This window comes from Fukomys damarensis, unplaced genomic scaffold, assembly GCF_012274545.1.
Source record: "Fukomys damarensis isolate Sample0158 unplaced genomic scaffold, DMR_v1.0_HiC HiC_scaffold_29, whole genome shotgun sequence".
Lineage (NCBI taxonomy): Eukaryota > Metazoa > Chordata > Mammalia > Rodentia > Bathyergidae > Fukomys > Fukomys damarensis.
In genome coordinates, this window is record NW_022900941.1 from 17565841 (window position 1) to 17581866 (window position 16026).

General features: G+C 34.0%; 1 protein-coding gene across 3 annotated transcripts in view; it reads left to right on the forward strand.

Moving 5' to 3' along the window:
* The window catches only part of Rab3gap1 (RAB3 GTPase activating protein catalytic subunit 1), a 112194-nt gene that overhangs the window by 5128 nt on the left and 91040 nt on the right, over window positions 1-16026 (forward strand). The gene's annotated exons all lie outside the window — the stretch shown is intronic.

Below are 16026 nucleotides of genomic sequence, written 5' to 3' on the forward strand. Positions count from 1 at the left end.
ATGTAGAATGAAAATATGACTCTCCAGTATTAAGGTAGAACTCTAACCCTAATCCAAAATATTGATAGTTCTACTTACAAACCACTCCCCAAATATTTCTTGAATATATTTTGAGAAGAGACATAGATTTTCTTGATTCACTGAAGGGATCATAAACTTATGTGTGTGCTTAGTTTTTAAATATTTTTTATTAGCATGTGTTTGTAGTATATGTTTACTTATGAGGAATTGATACATGTATACAGTGTATCTTAATTTTGTGTTTTCATCTCATTTCCCTTCTCTCCCTCCCCCTTCTACCCATCTCTTGATTTTCTTCCTTTTTTTTTTCTTTTTAATACATGTTTGCAATACATAATATTTACATTTCTTTTGTGGAGTTATATTTCCTAATTCCTTTCTTCGTCCCTTTTCCTTTCCCTCCCTCTGCCTTATTCCATTTCTTCATCCCCTTCCCTGTTGAGAAAGATGTATTTCCCTACTTCCTATTATCTATCTTTTATTTTGCTTTTTATTTTTACTTTGATTTTCTCATATAAGAAAAACAGTGTGGTTTAGCTCATTTATTCCACCACCAGCCTCAGAAGCACAAGGACCTGAGTTCTATCCCTGGTAACAGAAAAAGAAAAATCATGTGATATTTAAGCTCATGTGTCCAAATTACTTTGCTTAACATTGTGGTCTCAAAGTGTTATATATCTTTATGGCAGAGCTGTACTCCATTGTGTATAAATACATTTTTTAAAAAATCCATTCACCCAAAACAAAACAAAAACCATTATGGTCTCAAAAATCCATTCATGTGTTGATGGTCATATAAGCCATTTCCAAGATTTAGCTGTTACTAACTGTATTGCTATAAACATGGTTCTGCATGTATCACTGTAATATGAGGTCTTTAACGCTTTTGGGAAGGTACATAGAAGGGGAATAACTGGATCAAATGGCATTTCTAGTTTCAGTTTTTCAAATACTCTCCATACTGATTTCAGTAATGGTTGTACTGTCATACTAATTTACATTTCCACCAACGATGTAGAAGGGTTTCTCCCCTACTCTTGCCAGCATTTGTTACTTGATTTCTTGGTGGTGTCCCTTCTTTCTGATATAAAATGGAATCTGGGTGTTGTTTTAATATGCATTTCTTGAATGCTCAATGGGGTTGAACATTTTTGTATGTATTTATTGGCCATTTGTATTTCTTCAAAAGAAGCAAGCAACAGAATTAAACAACAACCTATAGAATGGGAAAAAAATTTTGCCAGCTATTCCTCAAAGAACTGCTATCTAGAATATATAAAGAACTGAAAAAAATTAGATCCCCCCAGTAAAAGACCCTATCAAAAAATGGGCAAATGAAATGAATAGACACTTCATGTTTTGTATTAAATTTTTTTGAAATAAAATTGATGTTTTTATTATAATCTAACAATAATAATTTAACTGTAATTTATACCTTTTAGGAATTCTAAATATTTATAGTTTTTAAGCTATGTGGTAGTGATAACAATTTAATACTATCAAAAACCATTAGGATTTTTTTTCTTTATCCATGTGAATAAAAACAGAAAAATTAACTATATATAGAAATCACATAATTTAAAAATTTGTTAAAGTATATAGGATAAACTGATTTGCTATATTAAAATATTTTAGTTAATTTCTTTGACATACTGGGGTTCTAACCCAGGGCCTCATACATGGTAGGTAAGTACTCTAGCTACATCCCCATTCCTTTTTATTTATTTTGAGACAAGTTCTTATTAAATTGTCCAGCCTTGCCTCAAACCTTCAATCCTCCTGCCTCAGCCTCCCAAGTAGCCATGATTACAGGTGTGTTCACTATGCCCACCTAAACTTTGAATAAGGAGAAAACGTGGAGTTCTGTCCTATTCCACTTGGAACAAATACATAACAACATACAGTCCAGTAAGATCAAAGGCAAAATGATCTGCTCTAGCTAGAAGGGGGAAAAATTTGTCTTTAAGTGTGGGGGCCCAGTCATGGCCCACTGGAGTTCGACATTTGGAAAATAACTTCTTCCTGTATAATTAAGGCATCAACATTTGCTACTTTTCAAAGAAACTGTTGCGCTTGTTTTGATTCTTTGACCCTGACATAACAGGAAACTCTTTAGCCGAAGATCTGATGTTATCTGTAAGAGTCAGGAAATCCGGTCTTTGCATAAAGATAAAAAAAGATTGCTTGGTGTTTTCTGTTGTTGTGTGCCCTTAAAAGCTTCCTGTTGATTCGAGCCTATAAAAGGAGCTGTTTCTGTGAAGTAAATCAGACTTCTCTTCGTCTCCACTCAGGCTGGAGTGTTCTTTCCTTTCTCAATCCTCACTCCCCGACTCAGGCATGTTCGTGTTGTGATGGCTGGACCACCACATTTAAGAAAGAGCTTAATTAGATACTTGTGATCTGATACTACATTCTTTAATTCTTTCAGTTATACATAATTACTGAATTCTTGCTATGTGCCAAATGGAAGAAGTAGTGAACAGAATAAGATCCATGCAGCCATTAAGGTAAATTACAGCAAGGCAGATGAGTAAAGAAGTAAATAGATAAGATTAAATTATTAGATGATCAGTTTTAGGATTTAAATGGTTGATGTATGTACAGTAGATAGCTTACTGCTGGTCATGTAGTAGAGACTAAAGACGTGTTACCTCCAGCCCGTTTCTTATTTGCGCTAGTTAGTACATGGGCAGATATGGAAAATATGAGCAGATTTCAAGATGAACTACGACTATAATGAATAATAATAAAGACACTAAATGACAGGGATAATTTGGCATACAAAAGGAAGTTTAGATAATTCCTTGAGATTTTAAGTTATGTGAACATCAGTGAGTAACAATTTTTTTCCTCCTTTGAGAGGGAATTGAAATTATTCTTTTAAAACTTCTAATTATGGAAAATTTTGAACATATATGAAATTAACAAAATAGTATAATGAACTCTTTTTGTCCACCATGTAGTTTCAGCACTATTCTTTGATTTCTTGTTCAGTAGAACTGCTGCCCACTTCTTTCCCCTACCAAAATTTTAAATAGTTTTTAAAATATACACAAAACTCAACTGCTTAATTTTGACAAATATTCGTATTGGAGTATTTTATACTCCTACCAAATTGTAGGGCTTTTGTCACTTCAGAAAGATCTCTTTATAAACCTTTCCGGTTAATCTTTTCTCCAGGCTCCTACTGATTTGTTTTTGTTTTTGAAGCCATAGATGACTTCTCTCTGTACTACAGTTTCATCAACAGCTTTGGTTTCTGTAGGGGATTGGTTTCACGACTTTCCTCAGATACCAAAATCTGTGAATGGCCAAGTCCCTTATATAACATTGTGGTAGTATATGCACATTTTTCTGTGTACTTTAAATTATACCTGGATTATTTATAGTAACTAATGTAAATAATTGTTCTACTATATACATGACAAAATATCTGTACATGTTCAATACAGATTGTTTTTTTCCCCCAAAATATTTTTGATTGAAGCTTGGTTGAATCCATAGCCACAGATACAGAGGTCCTGTTTTATATGCTGTACAGTAAGTACTCTTGTATCTAGTTCCCCCTCTCCCATTACTGGGGATTAATTCAGGGCCTTTGCATTCAGTTATATCTTGTCTTTTTTTATTTTTTAAGACAGGGTCTCACTACATTGCTAAGTTGCCCAGGCTGGGGTCAAACTTGAGATCCTCCTACGTCAGTCTCCCGGAGTGCTGGGATTACAAGTATGCACTACACACCTGTCTTGCTTACATCTTTTGTCTATTTGAAAAACGATATGTGAATACAGGTGTGCAAATAATGTATTTGAGTTTCTACTTTCAGTTTTGTTAGTTTTATATTTAGAAAGTAGAATTGCTGAATCATTTAATGGTTCTATTCTTATTTTGGGTGTGACTGCCATGAATTCTAGCTTGGTGGTATTACCCCCACTTCCCATCCCTTTTTGGTACCAGGAATTGAACTCAGAGCCTCACACTTGCCAGGCAGCTACTGTACCACTGAGCTTCATTTCCAGTCCTCCCTCATTTCTTTTTTTTGGTACCGGGGAATCCAACTCGGTCCTTGTGCTTGCAAGGCAGGTGGTGGAACCACTAAGCTTAATCCCTGGCCCCTCCTCAATTCTTTAAAGATAGTATTTCTGTTGTCTTCTGTTCTCTATAATTTATGATAAAGTGGATACTGCTTTTCTCTCTTGCTGATTTCTAGATATTTTTCTTTTTAAAAAAATATTTCTATTTTAAACTGACTACAGTGTGCATAGGTATGTTTTCTTTGTGTTTTTCCTGTTTGGATTTTATTAATATTCTCTATTTTCCTGTGCATTAAAGTATACTTATGTTTGACCTCAGTACTTCCCCAGAAGTAGTTCTTTGAGGTTCTGCTATCCCAAGTCTTTTTGCTTCTCCGCTTTTCTTTTAGGTTGGATACTTGCTCTTGATTGTGAGTTCATTCATTCTTTTCTCCTGGTGTTGTCCTTTTGTTTTTGTTTTTTTGAGACAGCATCTCACTATGTAGTTGAGACTGACCTGGAACTCACTAAGTAGCCCAGGCTGGTCTCAAAATCACAGCCGTCCTCCTGCCTCATCCTCCCAAAGTGCTGGAATTACAGGCGTGTGCCTCCACGCCCAGCTTCTCCTGGTGTTTTCAACTCACTAGATAAGCCTGTCTGGTATATTTTTCTGTTCAGTTATTGTACTTTTTAGATCTAAAAAATTATTTGGTTCTTACGGTATTCACTCCTCAGATTGCTCATATTTAAATTTGTTTTCAAAATGTTTCTTTAAAATTTTATTGCTGTAAAAGACACATTGCCATTAATCCCCCTCCATACACCCCTCTTTTTGAACACACACTTTTTCTTGTCACTTTCTGATGCAGTTCTGAAAATTCTCTTTGGTGTCTTTCATTGCACTATTGTGGTTACCTTGATATCCTGAATCACCATTCAAAAAATTTACTTTTTACGATCATTTTGACTTTGGGAAAGAACCAGAAGTCAGACAGTGCCATATCTGGTCAATAAAATGGCTGAGGATGCACCATAATATTTTTACAAATCTGACTTTCCACTGGATGTCATTTAGCAGTGGTATTTGCTTTTTTTTTTTTTTTTTTTTTTTTTTTTTGTTATACCTAAAGACATGGGAAAAAAAAAAGACTTCCAGAATTGCTTCAAAAAGTGGCAAGAACAATGTACTAATTGTGTTCAAAGAGAGGGTATTTTGAGGCAGATTAATGGCAGTATGTCTTTTACTTTAATAAATTGTCTTGATTTAAAAATTCATATACACTATTTTGATCATATCCTGTATTTATAACTAGTGTAATGCCAGTTGCATCACTGATATCTTCTTGGGATTACTGGCTGTTAACTTCATTCTTCCAGATTGCTTGCCATTTCCATTTTTTGAGGGTTTTGTGGGTTGTGTATGTGTATTGAGTTGTCATATTATGAATGAAATACAGAACCCAAATGTAGTAATCTACAGTTTATTGACTGTAGAAGCATAAATTTTCATTGGTAAAATTTGTTGTGTTCCTATGAGAATTGCATAAGCATAAATAAACATAAATTTTCACTCATAAAATTCCTAAAATTTTTGTTTATTTGAAAAGTTTTTTGTTATTTTGTGGTACTAGCTGTATTAAAACTCCCTTTTTTTTTTTTTTTTTTTTGGTGGTACTGGGAATCAAATTTAGAACCTTGCAGTGGAAACACTGAGCCAAATTCCCAGCCCCAAAACTCCATCCTTAAGGCAGCAGCTAAAATCCTTTCAAGCTTCTCCTTTGTCATTGTACACTAACGTCTCTAATGCACATGTATTAAACACATGGTTTAGCAGATAGTTGAGGTCTGCAGGAGAGTCAGTATGTAAATTGTTTACCCCTATTTGCTTTTTATCTTCCAGAATTTTTATCTCCACATTAGAACTGCCTTGCTAGCTTCGAACCCTGTGCTCTGTTGACTCAGTCCAGGAAAATGTATCACTCTCATGTCCTGAGTTGCCCTTAGATCAACAACTCTGATTGTGTGATCTGAAAGATCCTGATTAGTCTCTGAGAGTTTCTCAAGGGTTGTCAACACCCTGCAGTACTTTCTCCAACTATTTGATTACGTAATGCCAAATTTTCTTTATTGTGAAAGTTGAATATAGAAGCAGATAAGATTCGGTTTTTTTGAAAACTACATTAAGATTTGTAAAAATTAAAACCATGCTGGGGCTGAGGATTTAGCTCAGTAGTTCTGCTGCCTGCCTCACAAGCACAAGGGTTCAATCCCCTGTACCAAAAAACAAACAAACAAACAAAAAACCATGCTGTTCTTAATTCCTGTTTTTGTTGTGGAAAATATTATAACTTTATGTTAATATATGTGCACTATTTTAAGTGAATTGATGGTTTTTGTATATCTCTATTTGGGACTGGGGCTTGAACCCTTCCATTCCCATTTATTCCCTTTCACTAGAGATTGAACTCAGAACCTTTACATTGAACTACAGTCTCAGCCCTTTGTTTTTTTTGAGATAGGATCTTTCTGAGTTACTAAATTGCCCAGGCTGGATTTTAACTTGGCTGCTTCTGCCTCAGCCTACTAGAGCACTGAGAGTATAGGTATGTGCCACAATAACTGGATACCTTTTAATTTTATTAATCCTAAGCAAATTGCCAGTAATTAGATATTACTCCTTTATGGACAAGAAATAAGGCCTTGAGTCACATAATAATTTGCCCAGTCATCCTGCCAGTAACTGGTATAAAAGCAAGATCACTTCTAGGCTCACTTGCCTTCAAAACCTAAAATTGTTTTCTATTTTACTCTGTCCATTTTTGGTTTTTATAAACTTAAGTAAATATAAACATAACATTCTTAGAGCAAATATTAAATAGATTTCTAAGGCAGATTGTAGAATTTTAGTACTATTTTAAACTTTGTAAAATAAAAATCTTGGTGGTCTGAGTATGACCCATTCTTGAAGGTAATTCCAACATTTCTTGTACCTTGGTAATTTTATGATTCTTTTTAGCCAGTAAAAATTACAAGTTTTGTTGTTGTTGTTTTGTTTTGTTTTGTTTTGGTACTGAGGATGAAACCCAGGACCTATGCTTGTAAGGAAGGCCGTGGCCCTATAAGTATTTCTTAAAATGAAATGTTAATTTTGGGTATGTCATGATAGGCTAATAGAACCATTCAGTCAGCGACTTACCTACTGAAAAAAATCATAGAAGAAAAAAACTCATTAGCTTTAGAACAGTAATAGAATAGTAATTATATTATTGAAACGATTTTGGAATTTTTATACATAATCAAACTTTGGACTCATACAAACTTCATAAACAATTGAGATTTATTTGTATTTTTTCAGAACATTTGGGTGTTTGATGAGTCTTTCAAATTGAGAAGTGAAGTTTTTTGAAGGCTGATGGTTGTGGAAACTACAGTTGAGAATTTGGTGTTTCTTAAGTGAATAAAAATGAAAGCATTATTCACAACTTTTTTATGTATTAAAGATGTATGTATTCTTTTTTTTCTTTAAATAGTAACCCTAGCATTTATAGCTTCTTTTGATTTTAAACAGAAAAAAATTAGTGTTTTATTATATTTCTTATTATTTGAAGTTAGAGGTTTGAGGAATTTTTGTTGATGTTTAGAAGTTTATATGTTTATAATATAAAATGGTAAAAGATAAGAGTCATAGCATAGTGATGAATGTGGGCTGTAAAGTCATACTGCCTGTGTTGGAATCCCATTCTGTTGCTTATTTTGTGATTGTCTTAGTTACTTTTCTTATTTCTGAGACAACAGTAAAACACTTCTCCAACAGTTTATTTTCATTATATTTTTACCAGTATGATAGAGTAAAACTGCTTCATTTTTATATTTTCCTGAGTACTAGTGAAAGGGTGTTTGTGTTTTTATGAATGTTAACTCTGGTGCAAATATTTTCCTATCATTTTTTTATTTTAATGTTTTTGTCTTACAAAATACATCATATAAAATTTACCATTTTAAATGTATAGTTTAATGGCATTAAATATACTCATGTGCCGCTGTAATCACCTTGCATACTTAGAAACTTTTCATTACACTAAAACTGTGTTTATTCAAGAAAAAAGCCCATATAAGAGGAATCATATAATTTTTGTCTTTTTGTACCTGGTTTATTTCACTAAGCATAATGGCTTTAAGGTTCGTTTAAGTTATCACATATGTTAGAATTATTTTTGAAGGAATAATGTTCCATTGTATGTAGATACCACATTTTAAAAATTATTTTATATCAAAACCATATTTTTATAGACACTTGGGTTGCTTCCCCCTTTTGAATAACGCTAAGAACATGGTTATATAAATACATGCTTGAGTTCTCACTTTCAGTTCTTTGGGTTATGTACCAGAAATGGAATTGCTGGATAATATGATAATTACATGGTGTCTGGTTTTTGGTTTTTTGGGTTTTTTTTTGTTGTTGTTGTTGTTGTTTTTTTTTGTTTGTTTGTTTTTGTTTTTTGGTGAGGGGCTGCCATATTGATTTCCACAGTGACTGAACCATTTTACTTCCTACCTACCACTAGTACACAGGGTTTCCAATTTCTACAACACACTTATTTTCTGGTATTTTATTTTGAGTAATAGTCACAGTAATGTGTTTGAAGAGGTATCTTATGGTTTAATTTGTATTTCTCTACTGATAGCAATGTTAAATATCTTTTCCTATACTTAATTGTTCTTTCATATGTACATCTTCTTTGGTGAAATGTCTGTTCAGGTCATTTCCTCACACACACACCACAGGTGTCAGGGTTCAAACTCGATGGGACCTTATACTTGCGAGCCAGGTGCAGTGCCACTGAGCTAAATCCCTGGCCCAGTTCCTCATTTTTTATACTGATTTTTGTTGCTAGTTGTAAGAGTTGTATGTTTCTATTCTGACATATCTGACATGTGATTTGCAGATATTTTATTCTAGCTGGCAGTGTCATTTCGTGTTGATAGTTTCCTTTGGTGCAAAAGTTTTTAGTGAGGTCCATTTTGACTATTTTTTCTATTGTCACCTGAGTTTTTGGTGTCATTGTCAAATTCAGTGTTGGAGACTTTTTCCCCCAATGCAAATATTTAGGAGACTTATAGTTTATTTCTTATGTTTAGGTATAGTACTTCATTTTAATATTGCATATGGTATAAAGAGTTTATATATTTAAGTACTTAAGCTCTTTGTGACTTCTAGATTACGTATTGCAATGCAGTTATACCTTGGTTGTTGAACTTAGTTGGCTCTGAATTCATATTTGAACATCACAGAGTTTGAGAACTGAACATATTTTTCCTATAAGAAATAATGGAAAACTAAATAATTGGTTCTGAGGCCCAGCAATTACAATTATAAATTCATTTTTCCAGGACTTTAATAAATTTTGCAGTTCTTTCTCTAATCCTATTGTGGTTCTCACAGTTTTCCTCTTAGCTTTACTACTGGTATCACTAACTTTCTTTGGGGCCATGGTTAACGATATTTTAGGCAAATAAAGTACAAAAAAAAAAAAAACCCATGATGACAGATGTTTTAACACAAGCGCTATATGTTGTCTAGACAAGAGTGGCACTTAGGCTGATGTGTTACCCCTGTGTGTCTGCTTCAAGGCAAGACACGTGATTCACTGTTGGCCTGTACAAAATTTTTTTCAAGTCAGAGTTTTGGTTCTACAATTGAGCAAAGTTACAGATGCTGAGCAGATTTTTTTCGAACTTGCTTTTTGAGCAGTGGAAAGTTTGAGCTTGGAGGTGTTTGACAACCAAGGTATCAATGAATATGGTATCCTGGATATCGCATGTAGAAAGGTTTTCATTGTCCTAAAATTAGAAATTTACTGTTTTAGAATTTATTACTTATTTTTTTTAAAGATTTTAAAAAATTTAGCTGTTTACTTGGAATTAATTCTTGTGAGTGAAATTAGGCAAAGATCTTTTTTTTCTATCAGAACACTTGACTTTTTGAAACCTGGATGTATAGAATATGTTCCCTTTTTATGTACTAAGTTCTCAGGTAACCTGAAGTCTGTTTTTGGATTCTGAATATTGACTGTTCCTCTAAATACAACATTTTAAAAAATTACTGTAAATTTAATTACTCTAAATTACTATAATTGTACATTCTAATAGGACAAATTTCCCCTTTCCCATTATTTTTCTTTTGGAAGTGTTTCTTGCACTTTTATTTCTCTATATTAATTTAAAATCTTCACCATTAAAAATTATTCATATGTGTACAGTGTTTGTAAATCAAGGATTGTATTAAGCTACATTTCTTTTTCTCCAAACTTAAACAAATGGAGGAGAAAAACTGAAGCCTAACGAAGATAGGCATCTTGTGGCAACTTCTTTCCAAGTTCCTGACTTTTTCTAACTACAACATTTCATATTCCTCACTTTTTTTGGGGGAGGGGGGTTTGAGACAGGGTCTCACTACATAGTTGAGACTGACCTGAAACTCATTATGTAGCCCAGGCTGGTCTCAAACTCACAGCGATCCTCCTGTCTCAGCCTCCCCAGTGCTGGGATTAGGCGTGAGCCTGTCTCACTACATAGTTGAGACTGACCTGAAACTCATTATGTAGCCCAGGCTGGTCTCAAACTCACAGCGATCCTCCTGTCTCAGCCTCCCCAGTGCTGGGATTACAGGCGTGAGCCACCACGCCTGGCTCTTCTTTTCTTTTATAATTTTAAAATTCTGTCAGTATTATAGTAATTAGTGTAGGATTCCGACAAATGCTGCTTTTGGTTGGGCTGTGCCTTTTTTTTTTTTTTTTTTAATACATTTGTAGTACAGAATGTTTAAGTTCCTTGTAGGAAGTTGGTATATGTACATAATATATGTTAATTTCTTTTTTCATCCCCTTTCCTTTCTCTTCCATCCTTCTCTTGATCCCCTTCCTATTTATTTTTGTACATGTTCTCAGGAACCTTGTCGTAATTGTCCATCAGTTTCTGGTTATTGCTCCAAGTCTAAGTCAGAATCTGATTGCTTCTGTTCTTTATACTTGTGGCTACTTAAAAAAATTAAATTCCTAGCCTTCTTACACAGTTAATTATGTATGGATGCCACTGGCTACCATCTTGGATGATATTGTGTCCCTAGATCTGATTTAATATTTGAAATTATATTTGCCTAAGGGACCTCCTTTTCATGTACTTTAGAACTGTTTTGTTAGGTTTTTTGAGACCAAGTCTTTCTGTATAATTCAAGCTGGCCTTGAACTCACTATGCAATCCAAGCTGGTCTCAAACTCATGACAATCCTGCCTCAGCCTACTGAGTGCTAGGATCACAGGTGTGTGCCACTACGTCCAGCTAGAACTGTTTATATCATGTCTTTAGAGTTGTTTATTTCACAGCTGAATTTTTGAGATTATCGAAAAGACTAACATTGATTGAGTACTTAACGTGCTGGCCACTTTCTGAGCACTTTTATGTATCGTCTCATTTAATCCTAAAATGCAGTCCTAAGTGGCAGGTGCTATTGTCATTTTATAGATGAAAATTGAAAAACAAAATTAATGTGCCCAAGATTACAAAGCCTAGTAAGGGATAAGAAATACTCTGTGGGTCCAGGGATTTAGCTCAGCAGGTCCACTGCCTGCCCACAAGCACAAGGACCTGAGCTCGATCCCCAGTACCAAAAACAAACAAACAAACAAATAACTCTGTGAACCCAAGAAATCCATTCTCAAATATATCTTTTCTTCTTTGATCATTGGGTTATACTGTTTTCTGACTGTTTGCTAACCCCTCCACCTTTTTTACTTTCTCTTCCTTTTTGTACTTTCTCTCCTTCCCGTATGTTCAGAGGAATTCCCCTAAATGCTATCACAGAAGACTTCAAGGGCTCTCCTTGCCTACAGAGTTAGCTAAGTCTATCATCCTAAGACTGACACAATCTTGATAGTTGATTCTCTACTTTATCCATCTTTTCTTCTCTACTGCCCTACCAGAAACTTCAGCTAAATTGGGCTGTTTGTTCCCTAAATTTGCTATTCAATTCCCTGCCCAAAACCTTGTCTGCTCTTTATTACTAGTTTTACTATATCTAAAGACAAAGTGAAATGTAATGTTCTGTACAACTTCTTTTTTCTTTTTTCTTTTTGTATGGTACTGGGGATCAAACTTAGGGCCTTGTGCTTGTGAGGCAGGCGCGGTGCCACTGAGCTAAATCACCAGCCCTGTACAGCTTCATTTCTGATGCACTTATCTGGCATTTGTGCAGTCATCTCAAATTCTGATCCATTGATTGTTCTCACTACATATCTTCTTATATGAACTTGAATACTATATAGTAAATAAATATGTCCTGGCCTGTAGTGCAAAGAACAGGGCTATTGTGGGTCAAATTTGAGCTTTACCCCACTTAGTAATGTAGTAACTTTGGACGAACTTTTCAAACTCTTAATGTTTCTTATTGGTAAATAGGATTAATCTATCATGTAATAAGATTTTATGTATACACACACACATGTTCACACTATCTGACTTAGTCAGTAATCAGTAGATGTTGTTCCTTTCATTGAGGGCAAGGAATTAATCTGTATAGTCTACTCTTAAAAAATATTTGTAATGGGGCCAAGGATTTGGCTCAGTGGTACCGCTGCCTACCTCACAAGCACAAGGACCCAAGTTCGATCCCGGTACCAAAAAAAAAAAGTTTAATGACTTCCATTATATGGAGTGGGTTAATTAAAATCCTTGGTAGGCATACATATATGAGAGATACACACAGATGAAGACATGTACAGATGAAGAGGTCATATGAATGGAACATAGTACTATATGTGATCTTTTGTGTTTGGCTTCTTTCACTTACCATAATGTTTCCAGGGTTTGTCCATATTGTAGCATTTATCAGTACTTCATTCCTTTTCATTGCTGAATAATACTGTTATATGGATATAACACATTTGATTTATCCATTTGTCTATCATGTGAAATTTGGGTTGTTTCTATGTTTTAGTTACTATATAAATGATACTGCTATTGACATTCTTGTAAAAATTTTTATGGGAATGTATATTTTAATTTCTTTTGGGTATATATCTACAATTTCTGAGGCATGTGGTTTATTTTATTTTATTTTATTTTTGTGAAACTACCAGACTTCAAAGTAGCTGCTTCATTTTACATTTCCACCAGCAAAAGGTCCAGATCTTGCCACATCCTCACCAGTGCTTTTTCTTATCTTTTTTATTACAGCTATTATTGTGGATATGAAGTAATGTCATGTGGTTTTGATTTGCTGACATCAATGAACATCTTTTCATGTTCTTTTTGTCTGTTAATATATATTCTTTAGAGAAATGTCTGTTCAGATGTTTTGCCCAGTTTAAAATGATATTGCCTTTTTGTATTCAGTTCTGAGTTCTTATATTTTGGCTATGAATCCATTGAGATATATAATTCACAATTGTTCTTCCTATTCTCTGTATCATTCTGTGTTAGCTTTTCACTTTTCTTCATAGCATCTGTAGAGTTAGCACTTACATTTATATCTGCAATCCATTTTATGTAAATTCTGTGTCAAATATAAGAAAGGGGCCCAGTTTCATTCTTATGCGCATGGATATCAAGTTATTCAGTCATTCATGGTATCTAGGAAATTCCTTTTGGGTAGGATTGTGTGCTATTTCAGATTTCTAGACTAGAACAGTATGTATGGCTAAATATGTAATATATTGAATAACATACTGTTTATTTCCTAATATATTTGGACATGGGGGTTTTATAGATCTTGGAAAAAAAGTAATTTCTAAAATATTTTTTAAGTGTGTGGTTACTTTTTGTGGGGGGTAGTGGAGATGGAACTCAGGACATAGCACTTCTGAGATAGGAGGCGGCACTACTGAACTAAATCCCCATCCCCTATGTGTGGTTACTTTTAACTGAGCTGCAAAGATGAGTAGAACACAGATCTTACTGTTTACCATCTAGTGGAAAAGTAAACATAATACTTTTTTTTAAATTTTTTGTTTTTGTATTTATTTATTTAGGTACCAGGGATCAAACTCAGGACCTTGTGCTTGCAAAGCAGGTGCAGTGCTGCTGCGCTAAATCCCTGGCCCAGTGCCCCTTTTTATAATTTAAATTATAAGCTAAAGAGAGTCACTCATTACTTAATAGCCCTAAGCAGATTTTTGAAGGAATTAACATTTAGTTTGAATTTTGAAAAAATGAGTAAAAGTATACTTCTTGAAGAGTTAGTGGAAAAGACCAGTACCAATACCTGTGCACAGGTATGAAAAAGCACACCTCTGGGGAAGTATGAGTTGTTAGGCATAGTTAATAACACAAAGTAGGTGGAAGGTAACTTTGGGAAATAAAACTGGAACGGGGTGGCCTTTGTAGTTCCATTTGTGTCCTGGAACGGGGTGGCCTTTGTAGTTCCATTTGTGTAAATACCTGATTTTCTTTGAGGTGTTTCTTATTATATTACATTTTTATATACTTAATGTCCAGATTTTTTTTTGCTTTATGTACAGTATAAATAATGTTTTGATACAGTAATACACAATTCAGAAATAAAAATATACGTATGTAGAGGTATAGTCTCAAAGGTTTTTGCTGAGAAAATGCATGATTATAAAGCTTGAGAGGCCACTGTTATAGGTATGGAAAGCCATCGAAGTATTTTAAGTGGAGGGAGAGCAATATGTTTGTATTTTAGAAAGTTAACCGTATGGAAGAAGGATGGAAAGCTATTTAGTTTAGTCCAGATATTGTCAAGTGCTCAACTAAGGCAGTGACCCTTCATCTAGGCAAGGTCTTGAGGCCTCTAGAGTCTGGCTTAGCATATTTCTTAGCTTACCCAAAGTTTACTGAAAAGATTGGAAGATAATTGGAAAAGATTTTTGGGTTCAAATTATGATGTTGTTTAATACTGTGTTGTTGTTGCATAATTTCTATTATCTTTATATTCTTGTGGAGAAGAGCATCTTTTCCCTATTACATTTTCCTCAGAATTTTTTATCTCATTTTTAAGGAATACATATTGTTTTCATTGCTGGGTTATGACTTGTCCCTGGTAAAATGTACAGAACTTAAGTTTTGATAAATGTCTATATACCCAATTTACCACCTTCCAAATCTAAATATAGAATATTTTTATCATCCCAGAAAGAGTTCTCTTTTCTCTCTCCACTGCAACCTGGGGATAACTACTTTTTGGCTTCTTTCACGGTATATTACTTTTGCCTTTCCTTTGAGCTTTGTATAAATGAAATCTTATAGAATGCATTCTCTGTATCTGACTTGTTTTACTTATGTTTTTCAAAATTCATTTTACATACATCATTCTTTTAATTTTAATTAAATTCTTTTAATTTTATGAGTATACCTTTTTTCCTGTTGTAGGTATTTAAATTGTCTCCATTTTAGACTTGTTAGTAAAATATTGTAGACAATTTTGTTAGCATATGTTTTGATAATTTGAGTTTATTTTTAGAATTGTACTTCTTAGGGTAGTTCACATATTCATTTTTATTGGAACCAGTCAGCCAAGCTGTTTTAAAAAATGATTGTATCGTTTTATGCTTTTAGCAATGTGTGGGATTTCAGGTTGCTTCACATTCTCTCCGATATCTGGCACTGTCAAATTTTTATTTTTAGTCATTCTACTGTGTGTGAAATGGTATTTCATTATGGTTTTAATTGGCATTTCAGTGATGACTACTGCTCCTGAATCATACGGAATAGTTCAGAGTTACTGGGTTTTTGGATCATTTGTAGCTTCTTTTGCTAAGTGTCTATTCAAGTCCTTTGCTTATTTAAAAATTTTGAGTAGGCCAGGCATGGTGGCAAATAACTGTGATCCCAGCATAGGAAGATCATAAGATCAAGCCCAGCTTGCTCAATGAAGCAAGCTCCTGTCTCAAAAATAAACGTGCTCAGGAGTGTAGTTCAATGAGAAAACCCTGGGTTCAAACAGCAGTACTATTAAAAAAAAAAAAAAAAAAAAAAA